Raw genomic sequence first — 24,428 nt, forward strand, 5'->3', positions numbered from 1 at the left:
GGACTACAGTACATAATACGTCACATTGCCACTCAGCCAATTCCTGGCCTTAGCGGTGTCCTACCTGAGCCATTGATTGGCTGAGCACAATGTTACATATTGTCTGCAAATTTGGGATGAGAAGTTAAGCAGCAATCATGGGGTAACACAGGTGTATCTATATCCAGAGTGATGGGCACCGCCATGCTGGTGATGATTTACCACATATGTCTTGTCTGTATATTAATCTGGAGACTCCAGTGCACAGCAGTAAGAGCCATCCCTGACATAGTACAGAGTATATACCAGGTAACACTAATAAAAAGGTAAAGAATGGTTGTGATATACAATATATTAGTCACTATTACAACGGATATCTCATAACTATTTTAGGACTGGTGTCTGACTAGAAATACAGGCGCAGAGTTATCAATCAGCAAGTTATTACCATTATTTTCATCACCTACTCACGGCCTACAGATGAACTGCCCACTCGCTCCCTAGCGATGCGTCCTTAACAACGAATACGCCGCTCTGCTATGTTTATATCAGAGCCGCAGCATGCTGCCCTTTGTTTATGTGCCGTGGAGTGCACGGCTTACACTGGCAGCTTGCGGACCAAGCCTCCTCTCTACCCTGAACCGGACAGAGTAAAAAACTGTCCTTTTTATCCAATACATTTATGGTTCCCCTATTGATGTTTTTAACCTCTTAAGGATGCAGGGAGTACCTGTACGCCCTTGCGCCCGATCTATAACACGGGGTCACGCAGTAGCCATAGTCATAGCGGGTCGGTCCCGGCGGCTAATGAAAGCCGGGACACTGGGCTAATAGTGTGCGGCACCGATCGTTGTGCCGCGTGCTATTAACCCATTAGATGCGGCGTTCAAAGTTTATCACCGCGTCTAAAGTACACAAAAATACACTCCCGGCAGCTCAATCGGGCTGATCGGGACCATCACGGTGAAATCGCGATGTCCCGATCAGCTAGAACGAGAGTGGAGGGTCCATTACCTGTCTCCGGAGTGTGCTATCAGCGATTGATTGCTCCAGGCTTGAGCAATCGACTGCCGATAACACTGATCATTGCCATGTTAATGAATGACAGTGAGTGATCTGTGAAGAAGATCAGTGTGCTCAGTATTAGGCTAGGTTCACACTACAGAATCTAGGGGCAGAATTTCTGCCAGAGATTTAGCCGGCGGCACTAAGACCGAACGAACTGCATTTCCGTCCCCATAGACGGCTATGCATTTCTGGGTGGATGTTGGGAGATCTGCTCAGAAATGTATTGACATCTATGGGGACCGCAATGCAGTCCACATGGTCCTAATGCCACCGGCTTGATTCTCGGCAGAAATTCTGCCCAGAAATTCCACAGTGTGAACCCAGCCTTATAGCCACTAGAGGGGGCTATAACACTGCAAAAAAAAAAAAAAAAAAAGTGTGGAAAAAAAGCTAATAAAGATCATTTAACCTCTTCCCTGATAAAAGTAAGAATCACCCCCCCTTTTCCCATTTTAAAAAAACAACTGTAAAAAATAGAAATAAACATTTGTGGTATCGCCACGTGCGGAAATTACCGAATGTCCAAAATAGTGTATTTTTGGTCACTTTTTATATCATGAAAAAATTAATAAAAAACTCAAAATCAAAAAGTCAGATCAATACAAAAATGGTACCGCTAGCAACTTCAGATCACAACGCAAAAAATTAGCCCTCATACCGCCCTGTACGCAGAAAAATAAAGTTATAGGGGTCAAAAAATGACAATTTTAAACGTATTCATTATCGTGCATGTAGTTATGATTTTTTCCAGAAATACGACAAAATCAAACCTATATAAGTAGGGTATCATTTTAATCGTATGGACCTACAGAATAAAGATAAGGTGTTATTTTTAGCGAAAAATGTACTGCGTAGTAACAAAAGCCCCCAAAAATTACAAAATGCCATTTTTCCTTCAATTTTGTCGCACAGTAAATTTTTTTTTCCGTTTCGCCGTGGATTTTTTGGTAAAATGACTAATGTCACTGCAAAAGTAGAATTGGTGGCGTGAAAAAAATGAAAGTGCAAAAACGGAGTCCTTAAGGGGTTAAGATAATTTTATGAAATTCTACTTATGTTTTAGCAAGATTAAAGTATATGAATCTGAAGTGTCTGTTTTTCTGATAATTCTTGTCATTCACTGGCGACTGTTTCTCTGACCTTTAATCCTACCATCATTTTGTTTTTCAGTGGTATGCATATATAAAGCCAACATGTTTACCTTACTCATTCCTGCTGTATTTCAATAAACTTGAAGCTTTAATTCCCCTCCATGATTTGGTCGTGACTTTCCTCTGGATACCTGGGTGCCTATATGAAGGTCACTTTTTCTCTTGTCATACCCACCTGCAAGAGGAAGGCATTGATGCTATGGACTGGCCCGCCCGTTCCCCAGACCTGAATCCGATTGAGCACATCTGGGACATCATGTCTCACTCTATCCACTAACGCCTTGTTGTACCACAGACTGTCCAGAAGTTGGCGGATGCTTTAGTCCAGGTCTGGGAGGACATCCCTCAGGAGTCCATCCCCCACCTCATCAGGAGCATGCCCAGGCATTGTAGGGAGGTCATACGGGCACGTGGAGGCGCCACACACTACTGAGCCTCATTGTGACTTGTTTTATGGACATTACATCAAAGTTGGATCAGCATGTAGTTGGATCAGCATGGGTTGATAAATTTGATTTCCGTTGATAATTTTTGTGTTATTTTGTTGTCAGCACATTCAACTATGTGTTATCTTAGTGTTCCCTTTATTTTTTTGTGCAGTGTATATTCAGTAATGGCCGAAAATATTGGCACCCCTGAAATTTTTCAAGAAAATGAAGTATTTCTCACAGAAAAGGATTGCAGTAACACATGTTTTGCTATACACGTTTATTTCCTTTGTGTGTATTGGAACTTCTCTCCTTTTTATCTGCTTTCAGGGGAGTTTAAAGGAGCATCACAAACTTGAAACAATCTTATTTTTCCACAATTTTGAAAGGGTGCCAATCATTTTCTCCAGCCCATTTTTGGAGTTTGGTGACATTATGTCCAATTTGCATTTTTCCTCCCTTTTTTGGTTTAGTTCCAATACACACAAAGGGAATAAACATGTGTATAGCAAAACATATGTTACTGCAATCCTTTTCTGTGAGAAAAAAAAAAAAAGTAGAAAAAGTCTAAATTTTAGTTTTCATTTTGGCCTGGATCCACATATCGTTTTGCTCCAAATCCACAGTGTATGAACAAGACCTAACCTTGCAAGCATGGAAGGAGTGCCTGGTATTGTTTGCTTTCATAGAGATTGGTGAAGTTACCGTATTTTTCGCCGTATAAGACGCACTTTTTCTTCCCCAAAAGTGGGGGGGGGGGGGGGGGGGGGAAGTCGGTGCGTCTTATACGGCGAATACACACCTATCGGGTCGGTCCCTGCGGCCATCAACGGCCGGGACCCGCGGCTAATACAGGGCATCACCGATTGCGGTGATGCACTGTATTAACCCTTCAGACGCAGCGATTAAAGCTGACCGCCGTGTCTGAAGCGAAAGTGACAGTAACCCGGCTGCTCAGTCGGGCTATTCGGGACCGCCGTGTTGAAATCGCGGTGTCCCTAACAACTTACAGGACACCGGGAGGGACCTTACCTGCCTCCTCGGTGTCTGCTCAGTGCCGGGATCCCCTGCATGGCGGCGCTCTCCTTCGACGTCATCACGTTGTCGCGCACGCCGTCCCGTCATCCAATAGGAGCGGCGTGCATAGCGACGTGATGACGGCGACGGAGAGCGTGGATCCCGGGGAAGAAGACGTCTGGAGCGTCGGGGACACCCCGGGGATGGGGCGACAGCGATGGAGCGACATCCAGGGCAGCGGTGACGAGTCCGTAGCAGCGGGGACACGTGAGTACTACCTCCTATACCAGTGGTCTTCAACCTGCGGACCTCCAGATGTTGCAAAACTACAACTCCCAGCATGCTCGGACAGCCAACGGCTGTCCGGGCATACTGGGAGTTGTAGTTTTGCAACATCTGGAGGTCTGCAGGTTGAAGATCACTGTTGGGTGCAGAATCTTTTTTTTCTAGATTTTGCACCTTTAAAATTGGGTGCGTCTTATATGCCGGTGCGTCCTATAGGGCGAAAAATACGGGTACTTACAAACTTTATGTAAAAAATTCAGTGGTCTTCTTTAGTTTGTCCTCACAGATCCTTATGTTTAGCCACAAGACATAGCAGCAAGAAGCCAGGAACCCAGAAAAGTAACCCTGAAAGAAACAGAACATGTTAGTAACACTGAGCAACACTAAATATAGAATATTGTAACATTTATCCTAAGAAGCTATAAATCTCTCTAGCGCCTACATATAACATCTAGGATATTTGTTCCAGAAGTAGAGATGGAATTGGGCGTACACACAAGTACATGACAAAGGGAATAGCTTTGCAGTTTCTCTTGTAAATCACATGCAAGCTTAGACTTGCAAGCATACTTTTCAAGTGTAGCAATGATATAAAACAGTGGTCTCCAACCTGCGGACCTCCAGATGTTGCAAAACTACAACTCCCAGCATGCCCGGACCGCCAAACGCTGTCCGGGCAATGCTGGGAGTTGTAGTTTTGCAACATCTGGAGGTCCGCAGGATGGAGACCACTGATATAAAATATATTACACTGTGTCAGCGTCCGGGATCTCATTATTCTGTATGCCCATCCCTTTTTTTGTACATTTAAACAAACATTTGTGCAAAGGATGCAAAGTTGGATGTGTCATTATCTTCCTTTCATACATTACGATAGGCGACGTTAGATCAGTGGGGGGTTCCACAGACTGAACCCCCACCAGCATATGTAAGAAGCAGCAAAAACAAACTTTATATGTTAAAAACTTCCCTTCACAAAAGTATAAAAATAAAAAAAATGCCAAATTCTAAAAAGGAGACAATTGTTTAAAAACGTATCCCTTATTCACTGTATACGGACCCCGCACTCCATGCAGCAGGGAGATTCAGGGCCCCATTCTTGAGATCACCCCGAGTTCCAGAAGACGGACCCCCAGCGATCAGACATATATTGCCATATGCTGTGGGAAGACCAAATAGAGAATAAAAAATGCCATCTCTATAAGAGCTTGTTCACACAGCCTTTGTGCTCTGTTAAATGGAGTTCCGTCAGCCAGTCAGTCAGAACGACGGGAGTTGAGAGGAGATTAAAAAAATAATAATAATAATAAAAAAATACTGCAAATCCTTTTTTTCTTCTTCACTCAACTCCTGTAAAATACCGGAGCCCCAATGGACCTCATTGAAGTCAATGGGAACAGTCAGGACCTGGCGGTGTCGGCTGCGCTCTGACCCATTCGGGGGGGGGGGGGGGGGAAGGCAAATTGACCCACAACGGGATGGAGCATAACAGCAATGTTAACTTAGGCTTAAAGGGGTACTCCAGTGAAAATTTTTTTTTTTTTTTAATTTTTTTTAATCAACTGGTGCCAGAAAGTTAAACAGATTTGTAAATTACTTCTATTAAAAAATCTTAATCCTTCCTGTACTTATTAGCTGCTGAATACTACAGCGGAAATTCTTTTCTTTTTGGAACAGTTGTCTGCTGACATCACGACCACAGTGCTCTCTGCTGACATCTCTGTCCATTTTAGGAACTGTCCAGAGCAGCATATGTTTTCTATGGGGATTTTTTCCTACTCTGGACAGTTCCTAAAATGTCAGCAGAGAGCACTGTGGTCATGATGTCAACAGACAGCTCTATGTTTCAAACGGAAAAGAATTTCCACTGTAGTATTCAGAAGCTAATAAGTACAGGAAGGTTTAAGATTTTCTAATAGAAGTAATTTACAAATCTGTTTAACTTTCTGGCACCAGAAAGGTTTTCACCGGAGTACCCCTTTAATTGCTCACGAACACGGAGACCCGAAATATTAGTAAATGCCACAATGGCTAATAATTGTTACCCTTAGTGCTAAGAATCTAAGGATAATATATATCAGCCATTGTGGCAGTGCTCGATATATAGGTATAGAATTATTTTTTTTTCTATTATGATTGTCTATCACTTGATACATGTGAGTGTCAAGTGGACGTCTATGCCTGTCACAGCCGACCAGAGGCCAACTCTGATGTGGCTTTAGATTTCCCTGGAGTGAATCTATTTTGCAATGGGTCTGTTCGGTTTTGGGTTCTTTCTTACATAGTTACATAGTTAGTACGGTCGAAAAAAGACATATGTCCATCAAGTTCAACCAGGGAATTGAAGGGGTAGGGGTGTGGCGCGATATTGGGGAAGGGATGGGATTTTATATTTCTTCATAAGCATTAATGTTATTTTGTTCCAGGAATGTATCTAACCCTGTTTTAAAGCTGTTAATTGTTCCTGCTGTGACCAGTTCCTGAGGTAGACCGTTCCATAAATTCACAGTCCTCACGGTAAAGAAGGCGTGTCACCCCTTTAGACTAAAATTTTTCTTCTCCAGACGGAGGGAGTGCCCCCTCGTCCTTAGGGGGGGTTTAACCTGGAACAGTTTTTCTCCATATTTTTTGTATGGGCCATTAATATACTTATATACGTTTATCATATCCCCCCCTTAAACGTCTCTTCTCAAGACTAAACAATTGTAACTCCTTTAATCGCTTCTCATAGCTAAGATGTTCCATGCCCCATATTAGTTTAGTCGCGCGTCTCTGCACCCTTTCCAACTCCGCAGTGTCCCTTTTATGGACAGGTGCCCAAAACTGAACAGCATATTCCAGGTAAGGCCGTACCAATGATTTATAAAGGGGGAGTATTATGTCCCTGTCCCTTGAGTCCATGCCCCTTTTGATACATGACAATATCCTGCCGGCTTTGATGTTATAAAAAACGTATATGGTTGATATAACATTGCACTGAATGCAAAACGCACTGAGCATTAAAATACATATGGCTGGTTGTATAGTTGTGACATGGTTGTCAGGTTGTTATACGGCAACTGTATGTAAGAGAGATGTGAATGTAGCCTTACACAGAGATATCTTGTTAGGCCCTATACACTGCATTTAGGTCATATATTTGTGTACATATTGTAAAATGCTCCCTAAACATCCCTCCAAACTATACAACCGTATGACAAATCAATAGGCTGCCATCATATACCTTGCTTTATATATTTTTGCAGTGACCAGGGGGAAGATTCATCAAGAACTGTGCCGAGGAAACATTGACCCGTTGCCCATAGCAACCAATCAGCTTGTTTCTTTCATTTTTCAGGTCTTTTCAAAAATGAAAGCAGTGATCTGATTGGTTGCTATGGGCAACTGGTCAACTTTTCCTCTGCACAAGTTTTGAGGAATCTCCCCCCCAGGTGTATAGCGAAGTACAGCAGGCACATTCAGATATGAATACATAACAAAATATTGATTAAAGGGGTACTCCGGCCCCGAGACATCTTATCCCCTAAGGTAGGGGATAAGATGTCTGATTGCGGGGGTCCCGCCGCTGGGGACCCCCGCAATCTAGAATGCAGCACCCACCTGTAAGTACTGCCGGAAGTGCTGGAGGTTCGCAGTCTTTTGCCTCCCAACCACGGGGACGGAGTATCGTGACTAGAGATGAGCGAGCTTACAGTAAATTTGATTCGTCACGAACTTCTCGGCTCGGCAGTTGATGACTTATCCTGCATAAATTAGTTCAGCCTTCAGGTGCTCCGGTGGGCTGGAAAAGGTGGATACAGTCCTAGGAAAGAGTCTCCTAGGACTGTATCCACCTTTTCCAGCCCACGGGAGCACCTGAAGGCTGAACTAATTTACGCAGGAAAAGTCATCAACTGCCGAGCCGAGAAGTTCGCGACGAATCGAATTTACTGTAAATTCGCTCATCTCTAATTGTGATGTCACAACTCCGCCCCCTCAATGCAAGTCTATGGGAGGGGGCGTGATGGCCGTCACGCCCCCTCCCATAGACTTGCATTGAGGGGGAGAGGCATGACGTCACACGGGGGCGGAGTCATGACGTCAAGATACTCAGTCCCCGTGGTCGGGAGGCCAAAGACTGCGAACCTCCAGCGCTTCCGGCTGTACTTACAGGTGGGTGCTGCATGCTAGATTGTGGGGGTCCCCAGAGGCGGGACCCCCGCATCAGACATCTCATCCCCTATCCAAAGGATAGGGGATAAGATGTCTTGGGGCCAGAGTACCCCTTTAAAAGAAGGACAGTTTTAGCATTACATAGGGCTATAAGGGACTTCAGACAAATTTAGCATTTAAGGCTTTTTTAAGTGTAAAGGCTTCTACAATAATATGCATATACACTTATAAAGCATAGTTATCTTATCAAGGCATTGGACAACAGCTTGTTTGCTAAATATACCAGACATGTGCCAGGGCCAATTCCATTCTTGCCGTATGAGGAGTTGAGGAAGCTGGTGAGCTGGTTTATTATACATATGTCATAGTATTTACATACATTAAATATAAATAACATCTTGTCATAACATATTTGTAAGATGCTGAAATTCAACACAGAAAGGGGGAACATTTGCTAATAGAGTATTTTACTATTGCATTAGTGGATCCAAAAAGGCATTTGTGCTCAAGGAAAGTCTGCAATCTGATGTATGCACCAAACAAAATTAAAAGAGAACCTATCAGGTCCCCAAGGACTCTCTCCTCCTCACCTTTCAGGTTCTGGGGCTGAATAGCATTACGACACTGTTCTCTGTGCGATGCCACATAGAGCAAAATACAACTCATACCATAACCAGTATCCAATTACAGGGCATAGGACATGGTTTTTAAGTCACACTTGCCTCAATCTCCTTTTGTCATTCAGACCTCTCCCTGCACCAAGGATATTAGTTAGGCTGGGTTCCCATTACGTTTTCCCCCATACGGGAGCGCATATGGCAGGGGAGAGCTAAAAACTTGCGCTCCCGTATGCCATTCTATGCGCTCCCGTATGTAATTCATTTCAATGAGTGGGCCGGAGTGAAACGTTCGGTCCGGTCGGCTCATTTTTGTCCTGTATGCGCTTTTACAACCGGACCTAAAACTGTGGTCGACCACGGTTTTATATGCGGGGGAAAGCGCATACGGGACAAAAATGAGCCGACCGGACCGAATGTTTCACTGTGGTCGACTCATTGAAATGAATTACATACGGGAGCGCAAGTTTTTAGCTCTCCCCTGCCATATGCGCTCCCGTATGGGGGAAAACGTAATGGGAACCCAGCCTTAAATGGGTACTCCGTTCCTGGATATGTTATCCCCTAAAATGTCTGATCGCGGGGGCCCTGGGAAACCTGGGGCTTCCGTGTTTGTGACATCACACCACGCCCCGTCCATTCCCGTCGGTCCCAGTGCAGCAAGCAAGACTGGAAGCTGCCGTGTAACCTCCCCCTTGACTGGATACCAGTCACAGAGAACACAGTTTACTGAGTTCTATCTTTGTTCTACACGACATCACATAGCACAGAGGAAGGCCATGTTCACACAATTGTTTTCAATGGGATTCTACTGCACCGTGCACACAGCTGAATTTCCGGGGCAAAAACGTTGGCTGCAGAAATCCTGATACCGGCCTTTGATGAAGGAATTGACACGTCAATTCTTTTGGTGGGATCAGCTTGGAAATGCATTGACATCTATAGAGACTGTGCATTTCCGAGTGGTCCTAGGGCTGACGTTTTCTGCTGGTGCCCACTATTTATGAACATGGCCAAAAATATCATCAGTTCTCACCTCACCTGAAAACTTGACAGGATCTTCTTAAAGGGGTTATCCAGTGGGAGTTTTTTTTTTCTTTTTTCAAGGACTTGAAAAAAACAGTGTTAAAAAAACAAACAAAAAATGTTCCTTGTCTCCTGCGCTCCAGCAGAGAATCCGGTCCCTGGCTGTGCTCCTCTTTTGCTCACAAATCATGACGCCCCTCAGTCAATCACTGGCTGAGGCTGAGTAGTGTGACACTCCGGGCCCTGATGTCACGATTTCTGAGAGGAAGAGAAGCACAGCCGGGTGCCGGAGCAGGATACCTGCTGGAGCGGAGGAGGTAAGCAAAAGTTAGTTTTTTCAAATGCTGTTAATTGCTTAAGTCTTAGAAAAACCCGCCCCCTGGATAACCCCTTTAAGGGTAGGGTCATTCGTAACGGATCCGCAGCGTATTTTATCGACCCTATAGTGTGCCTCCTGCTCTGCCTGCACGCGCAGCGGACTCAGACATCGCAGTCGCTCCTTGAGCTAGGCCAAGAGTGTCCTTGATGTCTGGGTACACTCGCTAGTCCCTGTGTCCGCTCGTAGCAGTGGATTGCTACTACAAGCAGGCACAGCGTGATGCACACTGTAAGGTCAGTCATTGGCGGATCCATTACGTCTGACCCTACCATAAGTATTATTTATGGATTACAGCCAAACACTGAAATGTTTATTTTTTATATATATTTCTTTTTTCTAATTGTGAATTTTTTATTTAACTTTTTGTACAATCTCATGGGGGCAGCCATTGTGAAGAAGGAGGCAGAAGGGCAGCTGTAACCATCACCTATACTGGATGAACTGGCCTTGCCTTATCTATACAACGGTGTCACCTTTCATTGTAATCCATTCACGGATGATAAATTCCCTTTAAGCAAGGACTGAGTGAGTGACTTGTTTTTACCTATTTCCATTATGAAAGTGTTAATGACAGTGGGGGACACCCAAGTTAGTTCTAAATCTCCTTTCTCACCCTATGGTTGGATAAGCCAAGTGTGAACCACTGTTTGGGGAATGGTTTTTATTCAAACTTACAATAGATCTATTGCCCATTAGAACACTTTTTAGTTTCTAAGAAAAATAAAATTACAGACACTAACTGAAAACAAATGTTAGAAATTGTAATGAGATGTAATATCCAGAAACTTACAATTTGGTGTTGCCACTGTTTTCATGTAATAAAATCCTAGTTTATCCTACAGTGCCTGGGTTTTCATTTTTGCTTTCTTTTGCAAAAGAAGCCGTATCCAAGAAGGAACTCATTGTAGCATGAGCAGATCCAAAGCAACAAGTGCCTGCATGGCTATATTACTTATGTGTGAGCTCAGAAGAGCAATATAAAGTATATAAACACGAATCAAACAAGCTGAAAAAAGTTATATGCCTTGGGAGACAAGTGACAGAGTCCACAATAACAAGCCCTTCCTGGATATACAGATAAACTACTGATATAGTGAACCTGTCCATTACCTTTGTTCCGGTATAAAGGTTCAAAGACGTGACTGTATCCGAGGTCAATAATTCAGATGGAGATATCTTCCTAGTAGGAGTCGCCTTAGACCCCCAAAAAGAAGCTTAGGTAGCAGTCATCTATCTTCTTTCTACTATAAACGTGGTTGTAATGGGGGCTGTAAGCTCAAACACCACGCAGAATACCTCCTTGTGTACTATGTAAAAGAAACTGTGACAATCCCCATATTACTAGCTGTGACAACATACATCAATCCACACAGCATAGAAGTAGCTGTGACAGGTTGTTCTATCTCCAACTCCCTGCATATAGAAAGAATTTGGGGTGGTTTTTGTTTTTTTTAACAAAGATATTTTCAGCTTTATGTCTGCACCATAATACAGATTTAAAAAAAAATATGTCCATAATACCACTATATGAACTGGCCTTCGGATGGTGCACGTACACGCTTGTCCCCATTGATCATTACATTTGTACCTCACTGTAACACATTGTGCCTATGCATTTTGCACACTGGAAGGTGAAGCAGCAGCAGTGGGCAACTCTTCCAGTTTTCCTTGTTCCAGTATATATGCATATGTACTACAAGGAGTTCCCCTTATGCCACCTGTTGTGACACTGTCAGGGGCACCAAATCTCTAGTTTACAGCACAAGTGACAGGTGGGGGGGTCACCACATCTCAACCTTACAGCACACATGACTAGCAGGGGAGTTGCCACATCTCTACCTTACAGCACAAGTGACAGGTGGGGGGGGTCACCACATCTCTACCTTATGGCACAAGTGACTGGTGGGGGGGTCACCACATCTCTACCTTATGGCACAAGTGACTGGTGGGGGGGGGGTCACCACATCTCTACCTTATGGCACAAGTGACTGGTGGGGGGGTCACCACATCTCTACCTTACAGCACACATGACTAGCAGGGGAGTTGCCACATCTCTACCTTACAGCACACGTGACTGGTGGGGGGGGGGTCACCACATCTCTACCTTATGGCACAAGTGACTGGTGGTGGTGGGGGGGGATGGGGTCACCACATCTCTACCTTACGGCACAAGTGACTGGTGGGGTCACCACATCTCTACCTTACGGCACAAGTGACTGGTGGGGTCACCACATCTCTACCTTACGGCACAAGTGACTGGTGGGGGGGGGGTCACCACCACATCTCTACCTTACGGCACAAGTGACTGGTGGGGTCACCACATCTCTACCTTACGGCACAAGTGACTGGTGGGGGGGGGGTCACCACCACATCTCTACCGTACAGAACAAGTGACTGGTGGGGTCACCACATCTCTACCGTACAGAACAAGTGACTGGTGGGGTCACCACATCTCTACCGTACAGAACAAGTGACTGGTGGGGTCACCACATCTCTACCGTACAGAACAAGTGACTGGTGGGGTCACCACATCTCTACCTTACATAACAAGTGACTGGTGGGGTCACCACATCTCTACCTTACATAACAAGTGACTGGTGGGGTCACCACATCTCTACCGTACAGAACAAGTGACTGGTGGGGTCACCACATCTCTACCATACAGAACAAGTGACTGGTGGGGTCACCACATCTCTACCGTACAGAACAAGTGACTGGTGGGGTCACCACATCTCTACCATACAGAACAAGTGACTGGTGGGGTCACCACATCTCTACCATACAGAACAAGTGACTGGTGGGGTCACCACATCTCTACCTTACATAACAAGTGACTGGTGGGGTCACCACATCTCTACCATACAGAACAAGTGACTGGTGGGGTCACCACATCTCTACCATACAGAACAAGTGACTGGTGGGGTCACCACATCTCTACCTTACATAACAAGTGACTGGTGGGGTCACCACATCTCTACCATACAGAACAAGTGACTGGTGGGGTCACCACATCTCTACCATACAGAACAAGTGACTGGTGGGGTCACCACATCTCTACCGTACAGAACAAGTGACTGGTGGGGTCACCACATCTCTACCATACAGAACAAGTGACTGGTGGGGTCACCACATCTCTTCCTTACATAACAAGTGACTGGTGGGGTCACCACATCTCTACCGTACAGAACAAGTGACTGGCGGGGTCACCACATCTCTACCGTACAGAACAAGTGACTGGCGGGGTCACCACATCTCTTCCTTACATAACAAGTGACTGGCGGGGTCACCACATCTCTACCGTACAGAACAAGTGACTGGTGGGGTCACCACATCTCTACCGTACAGAACAAGTGACTGGCGGGGTCACCACATCTCTTCCTTACATAACAAGTGACTGGCGGGGTCACCACATCTCTACCGTACAGAACAAGTGACTGGTGGGGTCACCACATCTCTACCGTACAGAACAAGTGACTGGTGGGGTCACCACATCTCTACCGTACAGAACAAGTGACTGGTGGGGGGTCACCACATCTCTACCGTACAGAACAAGTGACTGGTGGGGTCACCACATCTCTACCGTACAGAACAAGTGACTGGTGGGGGGTCACCACATCTCTACCATACAGAACAAGTGACTGGTGGGGTCACCACATCTCTACCGTACAGAACAAGTGACTGGTGGGGTCACCACATCTCTACCTTACATAACAAGTGACTGGTGGGGTCACCACATCTCTACCATACAGAACAAGTGACTGGTGGGGTCACCACATCTCTACCATACAGAACAAGTGACTGGTGGGGTCACCACATCTCTACCGTACAGAACAAGTGACTGGTGGGGTCACCACATCTCTACCATACAGAACAAGTGACTGGTGGGGTCACCACATCTCTTCCTTACATAACAAGTGACTGGTGGGGTCACCACATCTCTACCGTACAGAACAAGTGACTGGTGGGGTCACCACATCTCTACCTTACGGCACAAGTGACTGGTGGGGTCACCACATCTCTACCGTACAGAACAAGTGACTGGTGGGGTCACCACATCTCTACCGTACAGAACAAGTGACTGGTGGGGTCACCACATCTCTACCGTACAGAACAAGTGACTGGTGGGGTCACCACATCTCTACCGTACAGAACAAGTGACCGGCAGGGGGTCACCAAATCGTGTACACATGTCTAAATGCGGGCACCAGCCCCTGCCCTAAACACCACGTGACTAATCAGAGTAAAGAATCACGTGCAGTCAGTAACATGAATGGGATGGCAGCCCACAGGGACAGTGTAACATTATGAATGATAATACAGGAGCCCAGGGTACGGTGACCGGGACTGTGAGGATGAGAAGCCCTCCGGCCGCCGGGGAGGTGCTGTTTCCGGTGGACGGACGGCTGCTGAAACAATAGAAGGGGATGGGAATAAGCGATGGACGATCCGCTCACTGCTTTATTCTAACAGCCCGGACCCCTCACTCACCTCCCGCTCCCCGTAGTGTCCGTACACCCCGCCGTTCCCGGTAATAATCTTTCTTTAACGACTGCGGGAATCTCTGGTCAGGTGTCTTCTCTGTCCAGCGCACACTTCCGGGTCACGCCCCTCCCACAGATACGTCACGTGTCAGAATCTAGGCGCCATCTTGGTATGGGAAGCTGCACCAAGTGCACACTAGGACAGTGTTTTCCAAACAGTGTGTCTCCAGCTGTTGCAAAACTACAACTTCCAGCATGCACAGCCATAGGGCATGCTGGAAGTTGTAGTTTTGCAACAGCTGGAGGCAAGCTGGTTGGGAAACACTGGTCTAGGGAGAGGCTAGGTGTAGTAGTTTGATATTTGTGTGCTCCATGGCGGCTGCCTGGGCATGCTGGGAGTTGTAGTTTTGCAACAGCCAGAGACACACTGATTGGAAAAAACTGGCCTAGATGTAAGGGTCAATATTCAGCTCAGTGCTTGAATATAAGGGCTCATTCACACAACGGAATCTCCACCCGGAGATATTCTAGATCAGTGTTTCCCAACCAGGGTGCCTCCAACTGTTGCAAAACTACAACTCGCAGCATCCCCGGACAGCCAAAGGCTGATCCCCGCAGCGCAGGCACAGCGTTCGGAACTAAATGTTCCGAAAGCAGCCGGAAGGCTGGCTAGTGGAGTATCCCTTAAAGGAGTACCTAATCCTGATCATGTACATATAATTTTTGTGTCTAGAATCTATATTTCTCTCACAAACACATATGTTGCTCACTTAGTTTGTCATCCTGTGCTTTGGAGGGGACGTGTCCTAACTCTGTTTAACACATCTTCCTCCCTGAATCTGCTGGGTCTCTTTTATCCAATCACTGCAGGCTGCCCTCTGTTTTCATGCTGGAGTCTGATAGGACTGGAGTGAGCACAGTGGAGTGCTAGTCCCACCCTCACTTACTGGACTCTGTCCATGCCTGTGCTTTAGCTTGGACAAAGGTGATGCTGCAGCTGGACAGGATTATGTCCTGATGCTATTTGGACCCCTAGAGGTGTTTTTTTTTTTAATATAAGCCATGACTTGTATAAAAAGGGCTATAAAGTGATCCCTCAACATACAATGGTAATTCGTTCCAAATGAACAATTGTCAGTTGAAACCATCGTATGTTGAGGGATCCGTGCAATGATAAGTATAGGAAGTTATACTCACCTGTCCCCACCGCTCTGGACCGTCACCGCTGCCCTGGATGTCGCCCTCCAACGCTGTTGCTGCATCCCCGCCGCTCCGGAATGTCACTGCTGCCCGGGAACGTCGCTCTTCATCGCCGTCATCACATCGCTGCGCACGCCGCTCCTATTGGATGACGCAACGGCGTGCGCTGCAACGTGATGACGACGAAGGAGAGCAACGGCCATGTAGGGGATCCTGAAGAGGACGGTCCAGAGTGCCGGGGACAGGTGATTGATCATCACCGTAGCACATGGGGCACCTTAAACGGCTATCCGGCGGCAGCTGAAGCAGTCTGCGTTGCCGGATAGCCGTTTATGCGATGGCCCCGACATACAAAAGCATCGTATGTTGATGCTGCCTTCAACATGCGATGGCCTCTGAGAGGCCATCGTATGTTGAAATTATATGTCGGGGCCATCGTAGGTCGGGGGGGTGGTCACTGTATATTAAAAAACTTAAAGGGGTACTCCGGCACTTAGGCATCTTATCCTCTATCCAAAGGATAGGGGATAAGATGCCTGATCGTGAGGGTCCAGCCGCTGGGGACCCCCGTGATCTTGCACGCAGCACCCTAGTTAAAATCAGTCCCCGGAGCATGTTCGCTCCGGGTCTGATTACTGGCGACGTGTAACGTCATGCTCCGCCCCTCAATGTAAGCCTATGGGAGGGGGCGTGACAGCTGTGTGCAAGATCACGGGGGTCCCCAGCAGCGGGACCCCCGTGATCAGGCATCTTATCCCCTATCCTTTGGATAGGGGATAAGATGTCTAAGCGCCGGAGTACCCCTTTAATGTTTTGTCAAGATATACAACATATAAAACTTTTTGAATTGTACAGTGACAATTTAAATTACTGGGGAAGATTTGAAATTTTTTTTTTCTTTACACTTTATGTCCCCGTATTAATTGAAGTCATTCGATTGCTAATACAATTCAGTGCTATGCATAGGCATAGCACTGATCAGTATAATCCGCAATCATCTTCTCTGGGCTGCTGGAAGGTAGGCCAGAGAAGAAGACCCCACAACGATGGCAGGAGGCAGGTGACGGGACCTTCGTCAGCCTTCTTAGCTGATTGGATCCCCACAGTCATTCCGCGGGTGGTCCAATCAGCCATTTAAAGCACCACATTGCTGCAGATGGTGTGATCAGTATTGATCACAGCATCTGAGGTGTTAATAGGTGACATCTGCACAATTGCTGATGTCCGCCATTACCGGCAGGTCCCCGGCTGCTGATAGGAGTGGGGAATTACCAGGCATGAAAAAAAGCACTGCTACTGTGCTCGCTTCATGTATAGGACATAAACGTACATCCTGATGTGCTAAGTACCAGCGCATCAGGATGTACATTTACAACCAATGTCCTTAAAGGGTTAAAGTTAATTGGAGTCATACAAGTGGCATAAAACAGTCGGTTTTGTCTTCCTGACCACCTCTGGCAGCTGCAAGCAGGCCGGACAGACATTATTCCCGGAATGGAATACCCCCTTATGACAACCTACCTGTTCCATAATTTTTTCAGAGCTGGGCTTGACAGATTTGTAAAGAATCTAGGAGCCAGGATGCTGCACGTTAAATAACATGATGTTATATGTTTATTAATGTCCCCTCATCTTTCCCCTTCTCAGTCATTACTGTCCCCTCCCCTCTCCCCATTTCAATCATTAGTGTCCTCTCTTTTTCTCTGTGCGAGTCATTTCTGTCCCCTCCCCATATGACTCTGTCCGACTCATACGGCGGCGGCAGCAGCAGCACGTTTAAAAAAATTCTCCTGCCAGATCTGGCTGCTTTATGCCCAAGTTGCAGTGTAAATGCACCTTAAGTAAAACTTTTTTTTTTAAATGTTAAACCCCTTAAGGGCCAGATCAATTTTAATTTTAGCATTTTCATTTTTTCCTCCTCGCCTTCTAAAAATCATAACTCTCTTATATTTCCATCCACAAACCCATATGAGGGCTTGTTTTTTGCGTCACCAATTGTACTTTGTAACTAAATCACTTATTTAACCATAAAATGTATGGTGCAACCAAATAAATATTATTTCTGTGGGAAAATTGAAAAATGTTGGAATTTTTTGTTTTCACGCTGGACACTTTCCGGTAAAAATTACATGTTTTCTTTATTCTGTGGTCAATACGATTAAAATGATACCCATGTTATATGCTTTTCTATAATTGTACCGCTTAAAAAAAATATCAAACCATTTTAACAAAATTAGTATGTTTGAAATTGCCCTATTTTGACCACCTATAACTTTCTCCTTTTTCCGTATATGGGGCAAAATGAGGGCTCATTTTTTGCGCCATGATCTGTAGTTTTTATCAGTACCACTTTTGCTTAGATTTTACTTTTTATAAATGTATAAATTTTATAAGTTTTTTTGGAATAAAATGTGACAAAAAAGCAACAATTTTTTACTTATTTTTTTTACGCTTTTTGGGGGGGTAAAATGGGAAAAACGGACGTTTTACTTTTTTATTGGGGGAAGGGATTTTTCAAAAGTCCCGACTCGGCCAGCGATAGGCTGAGCGGCAGTTTGAAGTGTGACGTTTTCCTCCTCGGCACATGCTGCCGGGAGCCGAAAACATCACACTGCAGCTCAGCCTATCGCCGGCCGAGTCGGGACTTCTATGCGGCCGGTGATTGGCTGAGCGCAGTATGACTCACCGACCACCTGCAACCAGGAAGAGGATCGCTGCGGAGACCAAAGCGGGTTACCGGAGGAGTGAAGGAAGGTATGTACCTCTATTTTTTTTTAATATTTTTTTTACTGGCAGTATGGAGGACAATTTTCCTATTCTGGAGTACTCATTTAACTGTTTAATACACTTGCTTATCGTATTTAGAATAGCGCTGAAAGCTCTTGACCACTAATCCACCTTTTTAAATTATTCCTTTCCATGTGTCTGAACACAACACAAAATTCCCACTATTGACTTGCTATAATATATATCACTTTCAATGTGACCCCATTATAAACATTGATGTACAGTCAGGCAAAAAAGTATTTAGTCAGCCACCAATTGTGCAAGTTCTCCCACTTAAAAAGATGAGAGGGGCCTGTAATTTTCATCATAGGTATACCTCAACTATGAGAGACATAATGAGAAAAAAAAAATTCCATAAAATCACATTGATTTTTAAATACCGTATTTATCGGCGTATAACACGCACTTTTTAGGCAAAATTTTTTAGCCTAAAGTCTATGTGCGTGTTATACGGCGATACCGCCCCAGGAAAGGCAGGGGGAGAGAGGCCGTCGCTGCCCGCTTCTCTCCCCCTGCCATTCCTGGGGTCTAGAGCCCTGCTGCCGGCCCTTCTCACCTCCTGGCTATCGGCGCCGCTGCCCGTTCTGTCCCCCTGACTATCGGTACCGGCGCCGACAGCCAGGGGGAGAGAAGGGGCAGTGGCACCCATTGCCGGCGCCGCTGCCTCTCCCCATCCCCGGTGGCATAATTACCTGGGTCGGGTCCGCACTGCAGCAGGCCTCCGGCGTGCGTCCCCTTCGTCGTTGCTATGCGCCGCGCCGTGCATAGCAACGACGCAGGGGACGCACGCCGGAGGCCTGCTGCAGCGCAGACCCGACCCAGGTAATTATGCCACCGGGGATGGGGGGAGGCAACGGGGCCGGCAATGGGTGCCGCTGCCCCTTCTCTCCCCCTAGCTATTGGCGCCGGCACCGATAGCCAGGGGGAGAGAAGGGCCGGCAGCAGGGCTCTAGACCCCAGGTAAGGCAGGGGGAGAGAAGCGGGCAGCGACTGCCTCTCTCCCCCTGCCTTTCCTGGGGATGTATTGGGGTATACACACGCACACACGCACCCTCATTTTACCATGGATATTTGGGTAAAAAACTTTTTTTACCCAAATATCCTTGGTAAAATGAGGGTGCGTGTTATAGGCCGGTGCGTGGTATACCCCGATAAATACGGTAAATGTTTTGCAAATTATGGTGGAAAAATAAATATTTGGTCACCTACAAACAAGATTTCTGGCTCTCACAGACCTGTAACTTCTTCTTTAAGAGTCTCCTCTGTCCTCCACTTGTTATCTGTATTAATGGCTCCTGTTTGAACTTATCATCAGTATAAAAGACGCCTGTCCACAACAGTCACTCCAAACTCCACTATGGCCAAGACCAAAGAACTCTCGAAGGACACCAGAAACAAAATTGTAGACCAGCACCAGGCTGGGAAGACTGAATCTGCAATAGGCAAACAGCAGAAATCAACAGTGGGAGCAATTATTAGAAAATGGAAGACATACAAGACCACTGATAATCTCCCTCGCTCTGGGGCTCCACGCAAGATCTCATCCCATGGTGTCAAAATGATCACAAGAACATTGAGTAAAAATCCAAGAACCACACAGGGGGACCTAGTGAACGACCTGCAGAGAGCTGGGACAAAAGTAACAAAGGCTACCATCAGTAACACACTACGCCGCCAGGGACTCAAATCATGCAGTGCCAGACGTGTCCCCCTGCTTAAGCCAGAACCTGTCCGGGCCTGTCTGAAGTTTACTAGAGAACAGTTTGATGATCCAGAAGAGTATTGGGAGAATGTCATATGAAACCAAAGTAGAACTTTTTGGTAAAAACTCAACTCATCGTGTTTGGAGGAGAAAGAATTCTGAGTTGCATCCAAAGAACACCATACCTACTGTGAAGCATGGAGGTGGAAACCTCATGCTTTGGGGATGTTTTTCTGCTAAGGGAAAAGGACGACTGATCTGTGTAAAGGAAAGAATGAATAAGAACATGTATCGTGAGAGGAGTGAAAACCTCCTTCCATCAGCAAGGGCATTAACCCCTTAAGGACCGGGGGGGTTTCCGTTTTTGATTTTCGTTTTTTGCTCCTTGCCTTTAAAAAATCATAACTCTTTCAATTTTGCACCTAAAAATCCATATGATGGCTCATTTTTTGCGCCACCAATTCTACTTTGTAATGACGTCAGTCATTGTGCCCAAAATTGCCAAAATTGAAAAAAAAAAACAACGCAGTTTTGTAACTTTTGGGGGGCTTCCGTTTCTTCGTAGTACATTTTTCGGTAAAAATGACACCTGATGTTTATTCTGTAGGTCCATACGGTTAAAATGATACCCTACTTGTATAGGTTTGATTTTGTCGTACTTCTGGAAAAAATCATAACTTCATGCAGGAAAATTAATACGTTCAAAATTGTCATTTCTGACCCCTATAACTTTTTTATTTTTCCGTGTATGGGGCAGTATGAGGGCTAATTTTTTGCACCGTGATCTGAAGTTTTTAACGGTACCATTTTTGCATTGATAGGACTTATTGATCACTTTTTATTCATTTTTTCATGATATAAAGAGTGACCAAAAATGCACTATTTTGGACTTTGATATTTTTTGGCCCGCACGCCATTAACCGTGCGGTTTAATTAACGATAAATTTTTATAATTCGGACATTTCCGCACGCGGAAATACCATATATGTTTAATTTATTAACACTTTTTTTTTTTTATGGGAAAAGGGGGGCGATTCAAACTTTTAATAGGGAAGGGGTTAAATGATATTTATTCACATAGGGACCTATAACACTGCACACACTGATCTTTCACATTGATCACTGGTTTCTCATAAGAAACCAGTGAACGATGATTCTGCCGCTTGACTGCTCATGCCTGGATCTCAGGCACTGAGCAGTCATTCGGCGATCGGACAGCGAGGAGGCAGGTGGGGACCCTCCTGCTGTCCTGTAAGCTGTTCGGGATGCCGCGATTTCGCCGCGGCTATCCCGAACAGCCCACTGAGCTAACCGTCATGGTTTCAGTTTCACTTTAGACAAGGCGTTCAACTTTGAATGCCGCGTCTAAAGGGTTAATAGCGCGTGGCACAGCAATCAATGCCGCTCGCTATTAGCCACGGCCTCTATGTTAGAGGCCGGGCCCGACCCGCTATGATCCGTTATAGATCCGGAGCGGACAAATGACGTTTCAGTACGTCATGTGTCCTTAAGGGGTTAAAGATGAAACGTGGCTGGGTCTTTCAGCACGACAATGATCCCAAACACACCACCCCGGCAATGAAGGAGTAGCTTCATAAGAAGCATTTCAAGGTCCTGTAGTGGCCTAGCCAGTCTCCAGCTCTCAACCCCATAGAAAAACATCCAAGAAAGCCTGTGTTGCCCAGCAACAGCCCCAAAACATCACTGCTCTAGAGGACATCTGCATGGAGGAATAGGCTAAAATACATACAACAGTGTGTGAAAACCTTGTGAACACTTACAGAAAACATTTGACCTCTGTCATTGCTAACAAAGGGTATTTAACAAAGTATTGAGATGAACTTTTGTCATTGAAAAAATACTTATTTTCCACCATAATTTGAAAATAAATTCTTTAAAAATCAGACAGTGATTTTATGGATTTTTTTTTTCTCATTAGGTCTCTCATATTTGAGGTATACCTATGATGAAAATACCCCAAGATGGCGCTCAATAGAGGATGTAGGTGTCTCCCACTATTTTGTGGCCAGACGGCACCCGTTTAGAATAAGGTGTTCAGTAGAGGATGTTCCCCTACATGTTGCGGCCAGGTGGCTCCCCTGTCTATAAGATGGCGCTCAATAGAGGATGTAGGCATCTCTTCTCAATAGAAGAGCATGTGACAATACACCACTCTCCACTGGGCCTGCGTACAGTTTGCTGCTATGGAGGAGCAGAGTGAAAGGTATGATAATAGCAATTCACTCGTAATCATTGGGTTTGCTATCAACATGCCAAAAGGTGGCCAACCCGTTTAAGACTGATGCAATCTTATTATTTTGTCTTAGCTGGGAGTAATATACTTTATGCAGCTCCCTTCAAACTAGAAGGAAAAATTCTGAGTTGTCAATTTAAAGGGGTTAAACCACAAGACAAGGAACAACAAGAAATGGCGCACACCAAAATTCATGAAAATTGAAAGTAAAGTTTATTTTACATAATGCTTAAGACACTAAAAACTCCCACAACGCCCCTTAGAGGTTGCTTTTAGGCAACGTAGCGCATGGGGTTCCAGTGGGGTGCTCACCCACATACTTACATGGTATTATACTCTATTTGGTCCGGTGTCTATTCACTGTAGCATATTGATCCTGAGAGGTTGTATCATGTTGTTTGCTTCCGTCGTCGTGCATTGAACTATACTGTGATTACCTCACAGGAGATCTTTTATTGAATTTGTACTTTTGTGTCAGCTCCCTTGTACATTTTAGGGAAGACCAGCTATTCTATTTATATATCAGGTGGGTGAGTGCCACTGGGTGGGGTCCATGAGTTTGTCTTATGCATTTTTGTGTCAAACTTTACATTTTCATACATTTTGGTGTGCACCATTTCTTGATAGTGTTTGTCTTGTGGTTTAGTTTATTTTTCCACACTCAGACAGCACCCATGCTTGTATATTATGGCAGAGTCAATGTTTTTGATTTACAGGGGTTATCCAGGAATAGAAAAACAGCACCACACCTGTCCTCAGGAAGGATGTGGTATTACAACTTCGCTCCATTCACTTCAATTGAACTGAGCTGAGCTGCAATACCAAACAACCTGAGAACAAGGGTGGCAATGTTTTTAGAAATCAGCAGTTTTTACTATCCTGGCTAACCCCTTTTTCACTTCGATTTTAACTTCTTCCCATATGTGAGCAGCCATCTGGGGCAATGTATTTGCAGATCAGATGTAGTCAATGGATAACAGGTGCCATGTACTAAGGCAGCAGCAAAAAGGAGATTTTTTTTTTGTACTCACCGTAAAATCTCTCTCGCTCTTCATTGGGGGGACACCTATACTGATATGCTCTTGCCACTAGGAGGTGCTGACACTAAGGGGAAAGTCTGCTCCTCCCTGGCAGGATATATCCGCCAACTGGAAGTGAGGTAACCAGTTTTGTCACAAAGCAGAAGAAGCAGCCAACAAAGAAATATGTCCGAAGGACACCAGAAAAGAATCCCAGAGGGGAAAAAAAAAAAAAAAATCAAGAACCAGAAAAGATTATCCGGGAGAAAAAAATGGGTGGGTGCGGTGTCCCCCAATAAAAAACAAGGCTCTGGAGAACTCCAGGGAGGAGCCAACTTTTTGTTTTGTTTGTCACCACCTCCTAGTGGCAAGAGCATATACCCATCAGTATGGAGTGTCCCCCAATGATGAGCAACCGAGAAATAAAAGTTAAAAACCATTTATATGTACCAAATATAAAAAGGCTACATGCACATTAACCGCGAGTACCCGTTTGGGAGATCGCTGGGGGTCCCAGCATTCGGACCCACCGCAATCAGACACAGGATAAGTGTCTGAGACTGCAGTACTCCTTTAAATGTTACGACACCAACCTATAGCAATCTAAGCAATCTCAAAACGGTTCCCACCATCTCAGAAATTGATCAATGGGGTTTGTGGTGGATTTTCTGAGGCCAAAAATTTGCTGGGGTTAGCCCACGAAGACTCCACACCTTTGCAAACTCGCAGCAGGAAAAGCGCAACGAGTTTGATGAGAAATACACCGTGTGACCGTACCCTCAAACTGTTCATTTTATAACTAATTTTTTATATGGGCGCTGTAAGATTCAAAAACTTTTTATATGTTGTACATCTTGACAAAACAATAACTTTTCTAAGTTAC

The 24,428-nt window shown here is 45.2% G+C and overlaps 1 protein-coding gene across 4 annotated transcripts in view; it reads right to left on the reverse strand.

Annotated features, from left to right (window-relative positions):
* Positions 1-14,709, reverse strand: part of PSEN1 (presenilin 1) — a 73,350-nt gene extending 58,641 nt beyond the window's left edge. Inside the window, exons 1-2 of one of the 4 annotated variants that reach the window (XM_056546270.1) lie at positions 14,591-14,709; positions 4,167-4,273 (exon numbers count right to left, since the gene is read on the reverse strand). The gene's annotated coding sequence lies outside the window, so the exon portion shown is untranslated. Of the gene's footprint in view, positions 1-4,166; positions 4,274-7,151; positions 7,208-7,528; positions 7,548-11,212; positions 11,389-14,590 lie in introns of those variants that run through there. The other 3 variants (XM_056546273.1, XM_056546272.1, XM_056546271.1) reach the window with 3 other exon arrangements.
* Positions 14,710-24,428: the final 9,719 nt, after the last annotated feature.

Source organism: Hyla sarda, chromosome 11 (assembly GCF_029499605.1).
Source record: "Hyla sarda isolate aHylSar1 chromosome 11, aHylSar1.hap1, whole genome shotgun sequence".
Taxonomy (NCBI): Eukaryota; Metazoa; Chordata; class Amphibia; order Anura; family Hylidae; genus Hyla; species Hyla sarda.